This window comes from Lampetra fluviatilis, chromosome 77 (assembly GCF_964198595.1).
Source record: "Lampetra fluviatilis chromosome 77, kcLamFluv1.1, whole genome shotgun sequence".
Taxonomy (NCBI): Eukaryota; Metazoa; Chordata; class Hyperoartia; order Petromyzontiformes; family Petromyzontidae; genus Lampetra; species Lampetra fluviatilis.
The window spans coordinates 2,819,218-2,839,243 of NC_136351.1; the positions used below are offsets into that span (position 1 = coordinate 2,819,218).

A 20,026-nucleotide genomic window follows, 5' to 3' on the forward strand; every position below is an offset into this window, starting at 1 on the left:
CTGATCAACCATCAGCAAACGAGTTAACTGGTACAGACAAGGTGGGGGGCGATACTTTGAGAAGTGCTGTAGTGGGGGACGTAATGAGGGTGCGCCGCGTTGGCTAGGAGATGTTAACTTCCTTGCCTGGAACGAAAAAGTTCGTGGGTTCGATCCTGATCCTGACGTCTGCTGTATATTTGAAGTTCACATCTCTCTCTCTTTCTCCCTGTGGTCACGTGGATTTTACTCTGGGTCCTCCGGTTTTTTTCTCCTCCATATTTAGAATCAACGTCACGTGTTTACAGTATTTGTTCTGCTGCTATACCTTTCCACCTGATGAGCAACTAGTGTTGAGCTATAATTTGTGATGGCCAGGTCGATTTTGAACAATATCTACATAGCTCAGTGGCGGATGTGTTTTGAGCGCTGGAGGTTGGGTGACTCATTGGGTGGTAACCTAAGAGTGCATGCTTTGTCGGGAGTGGAAACGTCAACACTAAAGAAGGACGAAACCAAATGATACTGTAAACATTTTTTTACCAGGTGTAATCCCCACTGATCTATGTAGCTCTAGTACAGAAGTGACCTGGTTGCCACAAATAATCGCTCAACGAAGTGGATCATCATGTGGAAATAGCAGCCAAATAATTTAAAGCACGTTTTCTCAATGTGATGGAAAAGAACCGGAGGACCCGGAGAAACAGCCACGTTACCACCGGGAGAGAATACGAACCCCAAATATACCGCAGGCGTCAGGTTCGAGATCCAATCCACGAACCTCCTGTATACCCGATGAGGTAGTTAACATCTCCTCGCCACATTGGCAGAAACGGTGGCGTTGCACAAGGACTACCAACACTGACTCAACGGGTGTGAGTCGCCCTGTATGTCGGCATTGTGATCGTGATATACTGCGCGAGTGTTCTGTACAACCCTTACGAATTGCAGGCAAGAACTTACTGGAGAAGCTCGGGCCAAATAGTTACCCCCCCCCCACCCCCGGCTGCAATGTGCCAGGGCCAGCGGGAATCGGAGACCCATTTCACCGAGTCAAAGTTAGCCGGGCCCATCGAGATTTCCCCACTGGTGCCACTGATGCCGAGGGAAGAGGGAAACATAATGAGTATAATATAACACCTACAAAATTGGACCTTTTTGCCAGGATCAAAGTATGAAAAAATAATAATAGGGCTTACCATTTCTAGCAATAAAACAGGAGGTCTTAAGATGTTCAAACACCAAATAGAAACCTTTTGCAAGGAATCAAGTCTGCATTAACCATACGTACTTGTGGTGAACATGCAAATAAACATGCTCTGTTTCACACGTAGGCTTTCGCAACTCATATCATCCATAATACAGGTTTTTTTCAGTTAGATCACGTAAATATAAAATGTGTCGTTAAACCTGCCACCACCGACACAGCTAATTAGTAAGATTTTGTCACGTAAACATAACATGCCAATTAGTTACAAGTACAGCACACCAGCGTGTTGGAGATCAAACCACAACATTTACAATCTGAGTACAACGTGTTGCCAGTAATTACAACTAGCTTCATCAGGCGACAGTCAGATTTTTGGAGAAATCTTCCTGTTTCGTTCCTTAAATAGAGGGGTAAATTTCGATTTAAAGCTTTCGTGACTGCAGGGATTCATCTTCTTGGTTCTTTCCTACGTTGCCCTTCGTGTCCATGCGTCATCTCCTAACGTTGCCTTGCCGTCTGTCGCGTCTGACATGCCACTGCCCTTGCCTGTTCAACCTGCAAGCGCCTGTCGTGGCTCCTTTAGACGGGCCGACGGTGATGCTACCGGACACAGGGATTTTTTCACTGGGTGTGCCTACAACGGCGATGGGAGTACCTGCTTCTGCTGCCCCTCAAACCCCGTCGAGGTTGCGGCTGGAAGGGGCCTCAATTTCGGGCCTCACTGATGCGCGGGTTCCTGCAACGTACGGGCCTCCACCAGCGGCGGATAATTCCAGTTCCGTCGCTCCTTCAACCCCGTCCGGACTGTGGTCCCCGTGGGCGCCGGTTCTCATAATGGACGGGCCGGCGGCCCACACTTCTCTTTCGTTGATTATATTGGTCGTTACATCAGGGGGGGGTCAGTAATGCGAGCGTTAGCGGGGTTTCGCTGCTCGGCTCTGGGCCAATCATACAGCCCAGGGTATTGGGGGGCGGGGCCCAGTATAGGGGCGTATGTGAAGGGCCGCCGCTCACCTCCGGTCCAATCTGATGCGAGGTGAGCAGGGGCGGAACCTAAGGGCGAAACCAGCAAGGCGCTATGCGGAGGTCGGATCTGGAAGGTTCAGTGAAGGGCGTAGTGAGAGGGAAGAGACAGGATCACGTGGTGAAGGGAATATAGGTGGGATCCAGGAAGGGTTCCGGGTCAGTTGGTAGAGTCACGAAGCTGGACCACGTTGGGTGGCCGGAGGGGATCCGCACCATCAGCCACATGGCTGGAGGAGCTTCGAGCACACCGTCGGCCAGCGGTGTGCGGGTGCGGAGGAGTGGAGCGACTGACGGGAGAGCGCGTGCGGGGTGCGCGCGAGGAGCAGCTGGTCCACTATCGGGACCAGCGGAGTGCGAGCGTCAACCAGAATAAAGAGTGACGGAGACCAAGCAGTGTGTCGGCAAAGTCCATTATTACACATCCATGCTACACACCCTGGCAGTATCGCTGCAATCAGTACAGCATCTACTACCGCCTTAGATTGTTTGAAGGACCTTAACGTTCAACTATGACATCATCTGTACACAATGCTGCTCACATGCCGTACGAAACAAGGAGACTGGGCTTGACGTGGGATGCACCAATCCGGCCAAGAAGACCATGGACACCATGGGTGGCACGACCCAAGAACATAATCCACACTTTGCACCAAGCGCGGTTTGTTCGCTAGGGGTGTTGGGGCGCTGCCCCACCAAGCTGCTGGGGATGACAAATTATTGTTCTACTAAAAATACTTTTCTATAAATTGTTTTGTCGTGTTATTTTTTAATATAATGATTATTTCAACGTGAATTGCCTAATGAAAATAATATTTAAAGTTGTTCACATTAGAAACCGCTGCAACACCACAGTCTGATTTGTGTCTCGGGGAGGTGAAGGCGTCCGAGTGAGAGATATCCCTTCATGCATTTCGATTATTTTCGCATTTTAGCCACGCCGTTTGAGACCAGTTCAGGGCGGTGAAAAAAACGCTCATGGCTCCATATGTGTGTATTTAAAGTGGATGTCTGTGTGTGTGAGTCCATATGTGTGTGTGTAAGTCGATGTCTTTGTGTGTGTGGGTCAATGTCTGTGTGTGTCGGTCGATGTGTGTGTCTGTCTTTTTCGCCCCGGGCAACGCCGGGTACTTACCGATAGTTTCTAAATGCCAACCGTTGGTAGATAATACAGTTATATCACTTTCACGGGAACGCCAATAACATGTCGAGGTTTTTCTTAATTAGAACACCATTTTTTCAGAGGTCACTCACAACAGCTCCACTTAGTGGAAATGTCACGAGCCGCCACTTCCTTGCACCCAGACATATCACCTGTGCCATGGCACGGCTGTTGATGACGCATGTATGGTTAACTTCTTTCGTACTGTACATAGCCAGCCTCTGCATGTCCCGTTTTCCCCTGACTATCACAGTGCAGGGGGAGAAAGACCCCAGGGTTGAAGGCGGTCGTGGTCAGCATTGGAGACTTTCTTGAGCTCGGGTTGCGTGACAATACCTCATGATATATTAAATATTATTATAATTGTATTTGTTACGTGTAATAAAACTTAAGCAATAAATATACGCATTTATAATAGTATGACTCTTAGAGTGCCTCCTTGAGACTGCATGGCCAGTGAGCTTATTTAGAGCACATTTCGAGCTTGCAAAGTACGATCGTGCAATGCCAAGTAGAACAGTGACGCAATGGAAGTTTTAGCGATGACTCTTGTGGTGGTGGTAGCATATGTAGGCAGGAGGAAGTGCACATTTATTTATCGTGGCTCGCAATCTGACTAGAACAATTTATTAACTTGTTGATTTTGTGACATTTCACGTAAAAAAACGTGTACGTTGAACACAACATATGTTTTACTCTGTTTGTATGAGATCGGGTCAATTTAAATGTGTCGTGAAGCTCCACTCCGACTCAGCCGAACCTTGCTAACGGGCAGTGTCGGGTGGTCGTGGTGGGTTTAAGATGCATTTACCTTTATGTAATCTAAACCCCCGCAAAAACCCCGTTATCACGAATAGTATTGATGGTAAAAGCCTACGTGTGAATTTAAAATAACAATGAGTGGCATACTGTCATAAAGAGGAAAGCCCAGTTATATTATTGGTTCAACGACGTCAAAATCCATCTCACTGGTTTTGGATGAACGTATTTCATCACTCGAATTTTTATGGAAGTCGTCACTTTGGCCACGTCCTCTCCATGGACAACCATTCCTTTGCCTGTTGTGTCCATCCACCAAGTTGCCTCGATATTTTGCGTTGAATGGAGGAACAACTTACCAGTTGCTGCCCAGTCGTTGACAAGTTTAATCAGGAGCGGTTTCTTCATTAGGGCGATTGGGCGACGCACCACCAATGTCATTCAACCACAGAGTCACGCTAGCCGTCACTGTGCCTCTGGATATAGTCCAATCAGCGTCATGCTACGTTCTGTGGAGTACCGCCTCTTTTTGGGCGATTTCCCTCCAGCTGAGAATCGCCCCGAGTGTTCCCATAGACTTACATTCAAAGATGTTTTTTTTCGAACGGGGGCGCTGCAATGCATTCTCTATGGCTTCCGGGAGGGCTCGCCCTAACGTGCTTACGTCATCATACGTGCTTATGTCTTCATACGTAAGCACGTTTCATCCAACAATATAATTTGTCGCCACCTAGTGGAATCTTTAATAAAATAAACTTGAGTGGTTTGTTTTAATAGTGAGTATAGAAACAAACAAGATGTATTATAAGAGTCACTTTATTTTTCATTAATATTAAAGAAGTGAAGTTGCCTTTACATGCTTAAGCTGTTAATTTATCCATTGCATGGGTGGACCTTATCCTTATCAATCATCCAGACATTTGCCCCCCCTGAGAGATTTTGCAGGAGCCGCCACTGAGTTTAATCAATTGCATAGTCCCAGGAATTGTGACGGCTGTTGAAATCACCAAAGAAAACCACGGGATGGGTCGCGGCAGGCAGCATGTTTGGGCTCCACATGGTGCTTGGAGGTTTATATACATTTTTCACAGATATAGGTCCCCGATGATTGGCTTTCGGTCTGTTGTTGTTATTTGGGATTTTTGTGGTGAGGTCCTTGAGAGGGGATTTCTCACATGACGTCGCTAGTCCATGCTTGGGAATAGAGGTGGCTGGCAGCTAGCAGAAATCCATGGCGAGAGGGATTTTCATTTTTAAGGCTCTTTTGTCGTCGGCTGTACGAGTTTCTTGGAGGCAGGAGCACGTCAACCGTGTGGAGTTCGAGGAAACGTCCCAGGAAGTCACACTTTCGCCATCATAGGCCATCCTCTACATTTAGATGTCGCAAACTTAGTGACGGCCCCACGCCGTGGTAGCAATGCTGAGAAAGTGACACGAGAGGCTTATCGAGGCTTTCAGTTATAAAAGTATGAAGAATTATGAAGCCATCATATAACAAGAGCATTGAGGAAACTGGTCCTCTTGACAAATACATTTTTGAAGGGGATTAATCCGCAGTCGATGACCCATGCGTTTTTGACAAAATCATGGGCTCTTTTACGGGTTGAGTTGTGGGTTGTTTGGCATCGTCCAATGTTGCAAAGCTGATACACATTCTGAGAGCAGGTTTATTGTATCAGGACCAAACGTTTTAAAATTGATGTGAAGCTGGGTATTATCAGCCTACAGATACACCGAAACTCTGTACGAGTACGGCTACTGGAGACACAAAAGCTGCAAAGAGAATGGGGCCATGAAGGTATCCCTGTGGGATGCCGAACAGAGATGAGACGAAGATGGATATATCTTGTCCACGTGTGATGCATAGTCTGGTACAGCGCTGTACGCCTTTTGGCGTCCGCTGGCCTAACACCATTTGAGACGAGGCTCAAAAGAAAGCTGTCTCTGGTGTGGACTAATCAGTTTCAAGGACAATGCATATATTATCACAGTATGCTTTTTGTTTATATTTTGACAACAAGCATTGTGGTTAATGCAAACATAATTCCTTGTGAAAGGTTTCAGTTTGGTGTTTAACAACTTAATACCTGTTTTGTTGCCAGAAAAAAGGAGAAAACCTATTTTCATACTTTGGTTCCCTTATAATGGTGATCATAGTCTTTAATTCTACACCATGAAAAGCACAATATCCCAAATATATATTTTTATTTATTTATCATAGTGTTCGCGAATAACTATTTTAAAATCAAACTAGATTTGCGTGTCTATATGTCTGCAATTTTATACGTAGCCTTTCACGACAAATATTGTTATTCATAATTGGTTTCTTTTGGGTTTGATCGTGGATGCAGAATGTCATGTTTTAACGTATAAGCCTCCAACCACCCGACAGAGCCAATCAAATCAAGTTTGTCACATGGGCAAATATGCCAATTCATTTGGTTTTCAGCAAACCGGAATGTTAAAAACAAAGTGTTTCCACGTGACGTTTCACTGGAGATTGCATCCAGTATCATCAGGCGTTAACAAAAGCACATCTACCACGTGAAAGAGCTTAGTGCTGTTAAAAATAGGCGATCCTTCATTATATAAAAGTGTATTGTGTTAAGTATAGAGAAGGAGTTTTAATGGAAGTGAGGTTATTTGTAAGCGTTAATTGGTTAATATGGTTAATTAAATTAGCATTATAGGGATAATAACACACAAAGAATAAGTGAAACAAGTTGATTAAAGAGACTGCTGTTGTTACAGTGCTGTGATAGATCATCAATTTATTTTATGTCATCATGAATTAAGTTGTGTTATTTAATGAGATTAAAGGGATTAACTCAGAGTAGTCTCACTTGTCAGGTACTATTAACAGAACATCTGAGTAACCAACCTAGACCTCCCTAATGCTCAGTTACACCAGCTCATACTAAGTTAATTGGTTATTACTTTTAAATACGATGGACTGATAGTGACCAGCTAAAACATCTCTACGGTCCTGGTTGTTAGCAAGATGAGGAGATCAGTTACTCACATGGCTGTCACCGTAACTAATTCATACATAGCATTGTATTTTTTTGTTATCTCACTCACATACTCTGACTTCTAAATCTCAGTAAATATTTTTCTGGTACTAAAAGCAGTTGTCACACTATTTCGTCTATTAGCCTATTGGTGCATATATGTGAAGTATTGGAAATGACGGCAGGAAACTCCTTGACGGGTAACACACTTCTTTTATTAAATCTTCACTTATCTCGATACAACGTGTGGTCTCTATTCTTCCGAGTACGGTCACCATACCCCGGTACAACTCGTGACCTCTATTCTTCTTATAGCACACTTCACTCCGCTCGTGTAAACTCTGTGCCCCTGGCTAACTCCGTGCCTCTGGCTACACTCTTCACTCGTCTCGTGTAGACCTTATGCCTCTGGCTACACTCTTCATCACTTGTCTCGTGTAGACCCTATGTCTCTGGCTACACACACTCATTACTTATCTCGTGTAGACCTTTCGTCTCTGGCTACACACTCATTACTTATCTCGTGTAGACCTTACGTCTCTGGCTACACACTCATTACTTATCTCGTGTAGACCTTGCGTCTCTGGCTACACACTCTGCATGCTCACACTGCATGCTCACACTACATGCTCACACTACACTCCCCTCAGGGCTCTATCTCTCCGTCTTCAGTCTTCGATGGTTACACTCCTCCCTTACGCCTGTGTGCATCACCTTATATAGTCCCTCCTCCCGGAAGACGGAGCGGATGCGGACCTCGACGTGAGCATCGCTCCTTAGTGAACCAATCACGACGCGCTATCTCTACGATCCGCTTTCCCCCAGCGCGTGTTTCCACTCACCAACCAATCACGCCGCGCTGCCACCCGATCACTCCCTCACCAGCGCGTCACTGGCACCCAGCCAATCAGCACCACACAACCCACGATCCCGCGCTGACCCCTGATCCCTCACCGTCAGCGCGCGTCACCACACACCCATCCAATCACGACGCGCTGGCACCTGATCGCTACCCCAGCGCATATCACCACTACATCACCCCCCCCCCCACATAGCTCGCAACCGTCCCGGCTGCTAACCAACAACCTCACACAACGTTAACACAACAAAACCCCCACCCCCCCAGTGTGCCCCGTAACACAACAACAACAACACAACAGCAACCTATGTACAATTTGACAATTAACACAAGAAAAGTCAACAATACCACACACAACACCTTATAAGAAGCTATATACAGCCCGACGAACATCATAATAAAAGCGATTTCCAGAAAATGAACGCGCCCAGCGTCTCTGCAACTACACGCAGTGACGAGGCGCTCCAACTGCCTCGACTCCTCACGTGGCAGGTCATACAAAGTAGCGCGACCTGGCGCGAGTCCGTCTGGCCGGTCCGTCATATGGGACGGGACACTGACGACCGTCCGGCGGCTCCGGCTGCTCTAGACGGCGTGGAACGGGCCTGAAAGGGCCGGCCCCGCCGCGAAGATCCGGCCGCCGATGGTCGGCAGCTGTCAGTTCCGAGACACCTGGGAGCAGATCAGGCGGAGACATGTGAGGATCAGGCAGAGACATTTCCCCCTTTGGGTCGTCGGTCACGTCACATGCTCGGCCCTCACGACACAATGGGAGGCCATATGGAGGCGAGAACGGTTTCAGTCGGGAGGGGTGGACGTACCACCGTCGTTTTCCCCATTTTATCTGAACGCACTGGGGCCGTGCAACGCGCACGACCTCCACGGGCCCCCGCCATGGCCTCAACAATTTAGGCGAAGTAGCCAAGGGTGCCTGAGGGCAATGCAGCCAGGCCCTGTCACCAGGTTTCCATTCGTGCACGGACACCTTCCGTGCCCGCAACCGTTCATTAGCAATTTGGCGAGCCCGCGAATTAAGCCGTGCGGCCTCCCTTGCCTCTGTCAGCTTGTGAATATTGAATTTAATGTGTTCTGCCAATTTACAATTAGTTCGTGGAGCGGACAGGCCAAGCTGCGTTTCCATGGGCGGGTCGGCTTCCCGACCGTACATCAAATAGAATGGGGGAAAACCCGTCGCTGCATGGGGGGCCATTCTATACGCGGCAAGGACCCCCGGGACCTGCAGGTCCCAATCTACCTGTGCCTCACACACCTGCTGGCACAGCATAGAAGTCAAGGTCTTGTGAAGTCTCTCCACCATCCCGTCCGTCTGCGGGTGGTACGGGGAGGTACGCACCTTCTTGGTACCCAACAGATCGCACACCTCTTGCAACAATTTACTCGAAAAATGTTTCCCTTGGTCGGTCAGCAAGCGTTCGGGAGCCCCCTTGTCCAGGACATAGCCCTGGACAAAGGCGTCCGTCACAGCCGCTGCCGACTGGTTGGCGAGAGGCCACGCCATAGGCCACCGGGTGAAATATTCGACCCCCACCAACATGTATTTATTCCCTCTAGGCGTGACTGGAAAAGGCCCCAGAATATCGAGTGCAACGAGCTCGTTAGTGCGCGTGACCTGAATAGATTGCAGCGGTGGATTAGCTGGCACGGGCGGTGGTTTCCGTCTGGTGCACTCAACGCACCCCTTCAGAATATTTACCACGTCATTCCCCATTCCCGGCCAATAATAGTCACGCTGAAGCAGGGCAAGCGTTTTGTTGACTCCCAAATGCAAGAGGCGTTCGTGGGCCACCAAGACAACCTTCCCCCGTACAGCGGAAGGCACCACAAGCGCGTGCCGCCGGGACAAACTGTCCCATCTTAATAACATGCCCTGCTTAAGTACATAGGAGCCGGTACGCTCCTGGTCCTCCTTGGGACCCCCCACCTTGCGGCGCAATGCTAGCAGCGAACTGTCCGCCATTTGGAGATGGCCCCATTCACTGAGCGACAATGAGAGCAGCGAGTCCTGACCCTGAGAGGTAGCGGTAACATCCACGATCGGTGCGCCCGCGGTCGCAGCCAGTGCCCCCATATCTCCCGCAACCGGCGGTTTACAGCGCGCCGATCCCGACAAACACGCACATTTATGACAAGGCAACAATCGCGACAGGCCGTCGGCATTTGTGTGTCGCAACCCCTTACGGTACGTAGTCGTGAACTGATAGTCCTGGAGGACTTCCAACCACCGCGACAATTGGCCCGAGGGTTGGGCGACCCTCAATGAATACTGTAGCGCCGCATGGTCCGTTCGGACCGTAAAGTGACGACCATAAAGATATGGTCTGAACTGTTGTACAAAAAAAACAATGGCAAGCAGCTCGCGACGGGTGACGCAGTAGCGCTGCTCCGCCGGAGACAACACCCTACTACCGTAAGCGACAACTCTTTAGACACCCCCAACGACTTGGGATAGCACCCCCCCAATGCCCGTGTTGCTAGCATCCGTGTCCAGCAAGAAGGGACTCGCAAAATCGGGATAGCACAAGGGTGGGGCACCCACCAAGGCGTCCCGGAGGGAGCGAAACGCGGCTTCCTCCTCCGGTCCCCATCGGAACTTCACTCCCTTCGCCGTTAGAGCGTGCAAGGGTTTTGCAATAGTGGCGAAGTGCTCAACGAACCGCCGGTAATAAGAAGCAAACCCGATGAAACTACGCACGTCGGAAACTGACGTAGGTGTCGGCCACGAACCGACACAGTCCGTCTTCGCGGGATCGGTAGAAATCCCCGAAGAGTCGACAATGTGACCCAAGTATCTAACCGACTTACGAAGAAGGTGGCATTTGGCCAGTTTAAATTTCAATTTAGCCGATCGCATTCGCAAGAACACCCCTCTCAATCGCTGGAGGTGTTCCTCAAATGTTTTACTGAAAACAATGACATCGTCCATGTAAATCAAGCACGTATCCCATTGTAAGCCCGACAAAACCAACTCCATAAGGCGCTGAAACGTCGCTGGAGAGGAGTGAAGTCCCATGGGTAACCGGTTAAACTGGAACAGGCCCCCTGGAGTCCGAAATGCTGTCTTAGGTTTCGACTCTTCGTCGAGTGGCAACTGCCAGAAACCCGATAACAAATCAAGAGTCGAAAAATATCGCGCACCGGACAATGCATCGAGGGACTCGTCCATCCTGGGGAGCGGATACGCGTCCGCCACAGAGATCTTATTCAGGCGACGGAAATCTACGCAGAATCGCAAGGAACCGTCCTGCTTCTTAACCAGCACAATAGGCGCTCCCCACGGACTGGAGGAGGGCGAAATAATGTCGGCTTCTAGCATCTCGTTAACAGCCGACTGAACATGTTCCTTCTCAGCAGGACTCAGTCAGAAGGGATTTAGCCTGACCGGCGCCGCATCGCCCGTTTCAATGTGTTGGTGCAACAAATCTGTGCACCCAATGTCATACTTATGTTTACTGAACACATCAGAAAATTCTATGAGCAACTCGCGCAGCGCACCCAACTGTACCGCTGACAAATCGTCCGAGGCGGCGCACAGCGAATGAACCCATTCAAGGTCCTCCCTTGGCTCAACGTTCTGCGTGGGGCTCGAACCTGCCTGCGCAACCAACCGCTCATCCGCAGGGACCCGCGCCGCGTGAGCCAGCACGGTGCCCTGCTGAATGACGGCTGGCCGCGACCCCGCGTTCAAAACCATTACAAACGGATCCTTATCAGCCCGCACCAAAGTGTGAGCCACCGACAAATCAAGACCCCCGACAGCCTTGTTAGAAGGACCCAAAAGCATGCCTTGTTCCGAAGTCTCCCTCACCCATGGTTTCCGCAACCGGAGGGGAATTAACATCTGTGAACCCGGGGGCACGTGCACGGTCTGTGTCGCCACCGCTTGTATCGTAGCGCACGCCGTCCGAATTTCAGTAGGGTTCGTCAAAAATGAAATCTGGCGACCCGATGGCAGTTCAATGCACCGCTGATCGATAAGAATTTTAATGGGCATTTTAGCCAAAAAATCAGTGCCCAAAAGACAAGGAACCGCCAAAGAAGACGAAACGAAAACGGGTCCCGACAATTTGATATCTCCAATGCAAATGGACGCCCTAATCTGACCGATAATGCCCAACGATCCCCCATTAGTGGCGTAAAATGGCACATCCACTAGGAGCAGCGGACGACATTGGACTGGGAGAATATTATAAATGAGGTCCGATATAATAGTCGCCGACGCCCCCGTGTCCACTAACAGCCTGACCTCGACCCCATCAATAGATCCCGTAACGACGGACGAACCCGCTGAAGCAGCCACAATTCTATGCCCCAATTCCGCCCATTCAATGTCTCCCTGGTCCCAGCCGAACCCCCCTCGCCGAACCGAATCCCCGAACCTTAACCGGCCCTCCTCCGCCGCAACGCGGCGTCCCATGTGTGTCGAGTATACAGGCGAGCATGTGAGGTGCCGCGACTTGCCGGGGATTGTAGAGATGACTTGGGCCCTTGGTCGTCGTCCAGCCGAGCTCCCATGGCGCGCTGACGTGGAGCGCGGCACCCGGACGCCACGTGGCCCCGGAGGCCACAGTTATAACACGTGATGAGGGTCGGAGTAGATCTCGGTTGCTCCGGCTTGCGGGCCGATCGCAGAGGCGACCGAGCCCCCGGCCTCCAGTCCCCTGGTCGTCCCGCGGTGAACACCTCCTCTCGTGGGCTGACGACTTGGGGTTCGGTGACTACCGAACCCGGAGCTGAGACGACGGCAGCGTTGCAGACAACTCCCTGTTTTCGTTGTAGGACCTCGTGCGCTTGAATACTCGTGGCGACTCTCAAGGAAGAAATATCGATCTCGTCAGCCGTGTTGATAGGGACCCCCAGGTCCTGCGCCAACTTGAGCAGCTGCTCCAAAACCATCGCATCTTGGTCCTCCTCGTCCATACGAGGCAACGCAGCATCGGCGAGAGCCAGCAACGCCGTGCGATAGGCAAGCGCGGTCTCCGTGGCCGCCTTCCGCCTTGCATAAAAATGATGGCGGCACGCCGAGGGAGGTCCGTAGACCTTGGCCATGAGACCCAGCGCATCCTTCAGCGTGGAGCGGTCCGACTTCCGTGCGGACCTGAAGGCCGCGAGCGCGTCGTCGTCCAGCATGGCAGGCAACGCCCGCAGCGCCGTAGCATCGGACCAGGCGGACATCTCCTGATGCGCCAAAAACCTGCGCTGAAATTGGCCCCAGTCCCCGCCTTCCGCCTTGAAGGCAGACAATGTGGGCAGGCGCTGTTGAAAGATGAAGTCGTCCGCCTCGTGGTTCCTCTCCGCCTCTCCGTCGGTGTGTAAGATGGCGGCTCCAGTGGCGGATGTAAAATGGCGGACCCCGTCGCGCGCTGATGACGTCGACGCGCGCGCTTGGGTAACCGCCGCCACGTGGCGCTCGCCGTTCCCGCCAAAAGTCGGCGCCGATGCAATGGCGGGAATCCCCCATTCATTTTGGCGGGAATCTGCGGTGCGACCCTGTAGAATGTCCGCCGCCGTCCCCGCTCCTCCCGACGAGCTGATCTCCGCCAAGATGGACGCGGCGGTGAGCAGCAGCTCCGCCAGTCGGGAGTGCGCCTCGCGGAGCACGGCATCGGTCCCCGGTCGCTCGCCCGGCGCAGTCGACGGATCCTGTAGCGTGGGCAATTCTTCGTCCTCACCCCCCGCCACCAGCGGCCCCGAGTCGTCAAGGTTATCCTCGCGGTCAATCCCGTGGGTCCGACGGGTCTTCCTTGTTTCCATGCTTGGAAGCCTGTTTCACTTCTGACGCCAGTTGAAGTATTGGAAATGACGGCAGGAAACTCCTTGACGGGTAACACACTTATTTTATTAAATCTTCACTTATCTCGATACAACGTGTGGTCTCTATTCTTCCGAGTACGGTCACCATACCCCGGTACAACTCGTGACCTCTATTCTTCTTATAGCACACTTCACTCCGCTCGTGTAGACTCTGTGCCCCTGGCTAACTCCGTGCCTCTGGCTACACTCTTCACTCGTCTCGTGTAGACCTTATGCCTCTGGCTACACTCTTCATCACTTGTGTCGTGTAGACCCTATGTCTCTGGCTACACACACTCATTACTTATCTCGTGTAGACCTTTCGTCTCTGGCTACACACTCATTACTTATCTCGTGTAGACCTTATGTCTCTGGCTACACACTCATTACTTATCTCGTGTAGACCTTGCGTCTCTGGCTACACACTCTGCATGCTCACACTGCATGCTCACACTACATGCTCACACTACACTCCCCTCAGGGCTCTATCTCTCCGTCTTCAGTCTTCGATGGTTACACTCCTCCCTTACGCCTGTGTGCATCACCTTATATAGTCCCTCCTCCCGGGAGACGGAGCGGATGCGGACCTCGACGTGAGCATCGCTCCTTAGTGAACCAATCACGACGCGCTATCTCTACGATCCGCTTTCCCCCAGCGCGTGTTTCCACTCACCAACCAATCACGCCGCGCTGCCACCCGATCACTCCCTCACCAGCGCGTCACTGGCACCCAGCCAATCAGCACCATACAACCCACGATCCCGCGCTGACCCCTGATCCCTCACCGTCAGCGCGCGTCACCACACACCCATCCAATCACGACGCGCTGGCACCCGATCGCTACCCCAGCGCGTATCACCACTACATATGTGTAGTAGGTTCAATGAGACGTAGACGATGCAGTCGGAGGCACACTTATTTATTATAACGTTTCACTCAGCACAGACCAATGTATACAACACTCGAGGGGGTAACGGCCCCTTCACCCCTCTAACAGGGAGACCCCATTAACTCGAGCTGGCTAGCCTACTCCCAGGTCCTCCACTCGAGAGCTAGGGAAGGCTAGCTGATCCAGCTCTGGCCAAGCTCGGATCACGGCACCCTTAGCCACCAGACCAGCTCTTACAAGAGCATCGGCTCTGAGTTCTCGGGGCCACGCCACTGGCTTGCCCTGGTCGGTCCTTAGAAGGACAGCGATCCAGGGGAGTCCCAGGGCCTATCGAGCCGGTCTTCGCTCTTCACTGGTTATGCTGAATACTGAACCCCGAGCCCACCGGCTCACCGCCTTATTTAGCAACTCCCCCTCGAGGGGTGGGGCCGTGGGGGATCACAGCGCCGTTACAGCCCCCCAGGGCTAACCGATGCGGAAGTGGATGTAAGCATCCATCCGCGTGCGGGCACAACCACCCCTTGTGTGTTTGTTCGCCCTCCCGTAACACCCCTACATCACCCCCCCCGCCCTGTACAGCCCGCAGCCGTCCCGGCTGCAACAAAATTCACAATAAAGATAAATCCCCCCCAAACCCGTGTGTGCCTCGCATTAATAACAACAACAACAGCAACAACAACAATAACAACAGTAACAACATCAACAATACCGAGGAAAAAAAAGAAAAACGACGTACCACCAATAAATACCCCATCCCATAAGAAACCAACATATGTACAATTACAAGTTTCCCCACCCCGAACGGATCACCCCCCCCCCCCCGCGACCCCAGCAAGGGCTGCATGAGAGGCCGACCTCACAAAAGTCTGCGCGATTTGGCACGCGTTCTTGCAGCGGGACCGTCACAAGGGGCAGCCCCGGCTGGCCCAGCCGTGATTGTCAATAGTTCGGGTGCGAGAGCGTCTGGCTTCGCAGACGAGTGACCTTCAACCACTCCGGGAGGGGTTGGCAGTCGCGAGCACGTCAATCTCGGTGCACCTAGAAGCGGAAGAGTCAGTGGCAAGTCAGGTGAATGCAGCGAAGTCGGACTCCGGAATTCGGTGGACCCCTCACATGTTCGGCCATGTGTGTGTGGAGTAGGAACATGGGGCGCAACGAACGGTTTCAACCGCGAGGGGTGCACGAACCACCGACGCTTTCCCCACTGAATATAGACACATTGTGGCCGCAAGACTTGCACCACTTCCACGGGCCCCCGCCACGGCCGCAACAGCTTCGACGAGGTTGCCAGCGGAACTTGGGGACAGTGCAACCACGCTTTGTCACCCGGTTTCCACTGGAGCACATGTACCAGGCCCAGCTTGAGCCTTTCATTCGCCTTCTGGCGGAGGTCTGAATTTTGGATGGCCGCCTCCTGCGCCTCTGTCAATTTAGAGATGTTGAACTTGACATGGTCGGCCAATTTGGATTTAGCATGCGGCACGGAGACTCGCAGCTGAGTTGCGACAGGCGGTTCAGCCTAACGACCGTACATTAAGAAGAAGGGCGAGAATCCGGTCGCCGCATGAGGAGCCTTCCTGTAGGCTGCCAAAACCCCCGGGATATGAAGGTCCCAGTCGGTCTGGGATTCAGACACATGGTGAGACAGCATGGACGTGATAGTCCGATGCAGACGTTCCACCATCCCGTCAGTTTGCGGGTGATATGGGGAGGTACAAATTGTTTCATACCCAGGAGCTTGCACACCTCGTAGAGTAGTTTACCCGATACATTTTTCCCCTGGTCGGTCAGCAACCGCTCCGGAGTACCCTTGTCGAGGACGTAGCCCTGGACAAAGGCCTCCGCGATGGCTGCTGGCGACTGGTTGGCGAGGGGCCAGGCCATAGGCCATCGCGTAAAAAATTCCACACCAACCAATAGGTATTTATTTCCCCTAGGTGTAGCAGGGAATGGACCCAAAATATCAAGCCTGACGAGTTCATTAACCTGGGAAACCTTAATAGACTGCAGCAGTGGGTTGGACCCCCTTGCTGGTGGCTTCCGTTGCGCGCACTGAGTACAAGACCCTAAGAGATCATCCACGTCCCTTGCCATGCCCAGCCAGAAGAAATCGAGCTGGAGCATGGCAAGGGTTTTGTGAGTCCCCAGGTGGAGGAGTCGCTCGTGAGCAGCCCACACCACCCTACCCCTCAGTGTGGAAGGCACCACCAGCCAGTGGCGGCGGGATCTCCCGTCCCAATGCATCAAGAGAACCTGGAACAACCCCCATGAGTCGACATTTTCCGCTCCCCGAACAGATCCCCCGATGCGATGGCGCAACGCGAGGAGGGAGGTGTCCTCCATTGGGAGGCACCCCCATTCCGCAACAGACAATCTCAGCAAGGAACCCCTCCCTTCTTGCTCAATAGGACCCGCAATTGAAGGCACATCAGCGGCAGCTGCAAGGATCAAATCAGAGATTCCATTCGGAGGTCTGCAACGCCCCGAACCCAGGAGGCAAGCGCAATCGGAGGTGGGCGGCAAACGCGACAGAGCATCTGCATTCGTGTGGCGAACGCCCTTACGATATGTAGTCTCGAAATCGAAATCTTGGAGAATCTCCAACCATCGGGACAATTGTCCCAATGGCTGTTGAACCCGCAAGGCGTACTGTAACGACACCGCATGATCTGTGCGGACGGTGAAATGGCGACCGTACAGATATGGGCGATAATGCTGAATGAAGTAAACAATTGCCAATAGTTCCCGACGGGTGACACAGTACCTTTGCGCCACTGGAGACAAAACCCGACTGCCGTATGCCACGACATGCTCTACGCCCCCAACAACCTGGGAAAGCACGCCCCCAATGCCCGTGTTGCTTGCGTCCGTATCGAGCAAGAAGGGTTTCGAAAAGTCGGGATAACTTAATGGAGGGACCCCCACTAGGGCGTCTGGGAGGGAACGAAAAGCAGCCTCCTCCTCCTGGCCCCAGTGAAACTTGACCCCCTTTGATGTCAAGGCATGTAAGGGCTTAGCGACCGTCACGAAATTGGCGACAAACCGTCGATAATACGACGCAAATCCAATGAAACTCCTAACCTCCCCCATCGAGGTGGGAGTCGGCAAGGAGCTGACACATTGCGTTTTGGCGGGATCTGTGGAAATACCTGACCGTCCGACAATGTGGCCCAAATACCGCACCAATTCGCGGAGCAAATGACATTTTTGCTGCTTGAATTTCAAATTAGCACCACACATCTTGAGAAAAACAGCCCGCAACCTCTGGAGGTGTTCGTCGAATGTTTTACTAAAGACGATGATATCGTCAAGGTAAATCAGACAAGAATCCCATTGCAAACCAGCAAGAACCAATTCCATTAAGCGCTGGAAAGTTGCCGGCGCTGAGTAGAGCCCCATCGGCAAGCGGTTAAATTGGAATAGGCCGTGCGGCGTTCGGAAAGCCTTTTTTGGTTTAGATTCATCATCCAGAGGGAGCTGCCAGAACCCTGACAGTAAATCCAACGTGGAGAAGAACCGTGCCCCTGCCAGGGCGTCAAGCGATTCATCCATCTGAGGGAGCGGATATGCATCGGCTACGGAGATCTTTTTCTTGGTTCTTTCAGTAAAGTCACGTAGAAGGGAAATAATAAAATAATAAAAATTAAAATAAAACATGATAAAATAATTATCACGACGTTTCGGCCACAACGCAAGCAGCCGTCCACAGGTGAAGAACAGGCCAATACAAATTTGCACGCGGATCTGTCCGATAATGCCAAACGAGCCCCCGTTGGCAGCATAACACGGAACATCAATGGGGAGGACCGGCAATCGCTGCTGGAATGAGGACTCCGCAGCCGTAGATCGCCAACCGCCGTTCCCGCCATTCTGTACAGTATCGGCGGGAATGGCGGACGCCATCAGCGGTCGCACTGCTGGTGACACTCTGTCCGCTGATTGGCGTTCGCCACCGTCGGCCGCTGTTGATGGCGTGGCGATGTCTGGTCGGCGATCGTCGGTCACATGATGTGCCCGGGCCCCACCCTCAGCACCCACTGTACTGATGGCGGAAAATTCAACCTCCAGCCCCGTTGAAATGGCGGGAACTGGCGTTGCGTGTCGCCCATCGTCGCCCCGTGCTGCTCCTCAAACCCCCAGGTGGGTAATTTCCTCCAGCATGGCGGCTGCCGCGTAGAGTAGCTCCGCCAGGCGGGAGTGAGCCACCCGCAGCCCGTCAGCCGACGGCCCCCACCCGTCCGGCTGCTGCGGTGGCGGTGGACTCGGCCCCAGTTGCACAGACTCGCCCTCGGCGAGTTCAGGCTCTGAGTTGGCCGAGGTGCCATCCTCCCCAGGTCCCCTGGTACGAGCTGTCCGTCTTGTATCCATCTTTAGAAGACCACTTCTGACTCCAGTTGTAGTAGGTTCAATGAGACGTAGACGACGTAGTCGGAGGCACACTTATTTATTATAACGTTTCACTCAGCACAGGCCAATGTATACAACACTCGAAGGGGTAACGCCCCCTTCACCCGTCTAACAGGGAGACCCCATTAACTCTAACCGGCTAGCCTACTCCCAGGTCCTCCACTCGAGAGCTAGGGGAGGCTAGCTGATCCAGCTCTGGCCAAGCTAGGATCACAGCACCCTTAGCCACCAGACCGGCTCTTACAAGAGCATCGGCTCTGGGATCTTGGGGCCACGCCACTGGCTTGCCCTGGTCGGTCCTTAGAAGGACAGCGATCCAGGGGAGTCCCAGGGCCTATCTAGCCGGTCTTCGCTCTTCACTGGTTAAGCTGAATAGTGAACCCCGAGCCCACCGGGTAGCAACTCCCCCCCGAGGGGTGGGGCCGTGGGGGATCACAGCACTGTTACAGCCCCTCAGGACTAACCGATGCGGACGTGGGATGTAAGCATCCTTACGCGTGCGGGCACAACCACCCCTTGTGTGTTTGTTCGCCCTTCCATAACACCCCTACATATGTATGCATGTTGAACTTCTTTCGCACTGTTCGTAGTCAATCATGCTAATCGGAGGTGCGAGAAAAGTACAACAAACTAAACACAACAACAAGCAGTTCTAAAGAAACAACCATTACATTTATATTTAAAAGTGCATAGCTCCAGTGGCTTCTTAATACCGGAAGGAAGAACATTCCAGACAGCTGCAGAAGCGAATCTGAAAGCGCCGCACGAATATGCGGTGACCGTCTTTGTTTAATGGGCAGCCAGAAGCCACTGCTTTGAGGATGACTGGAATTTGCGTGATGATGGTCTATAGCTCATTGATGAGACGTAATCGTAATGTCTTCTAGGTATTAATAATATTCGACACTGTGACATA

At 52.0% G+C, this 20,026-nt stretch overlaps 1 pseudogene; it reads right to left on the reverse strand.

Moving 5' to 3' along the window:
* The window catches only part of LOC144953521 (CTD small phosphatase-like protein 2), a 126,895-nt pseudogene extending 107,824 nt beyond the window's left edge, over window positions 1–19,071 (reverse strand).
* Between the last annotated feature and the right edge of the window lie 955 nt (window positions 19,072–20,026).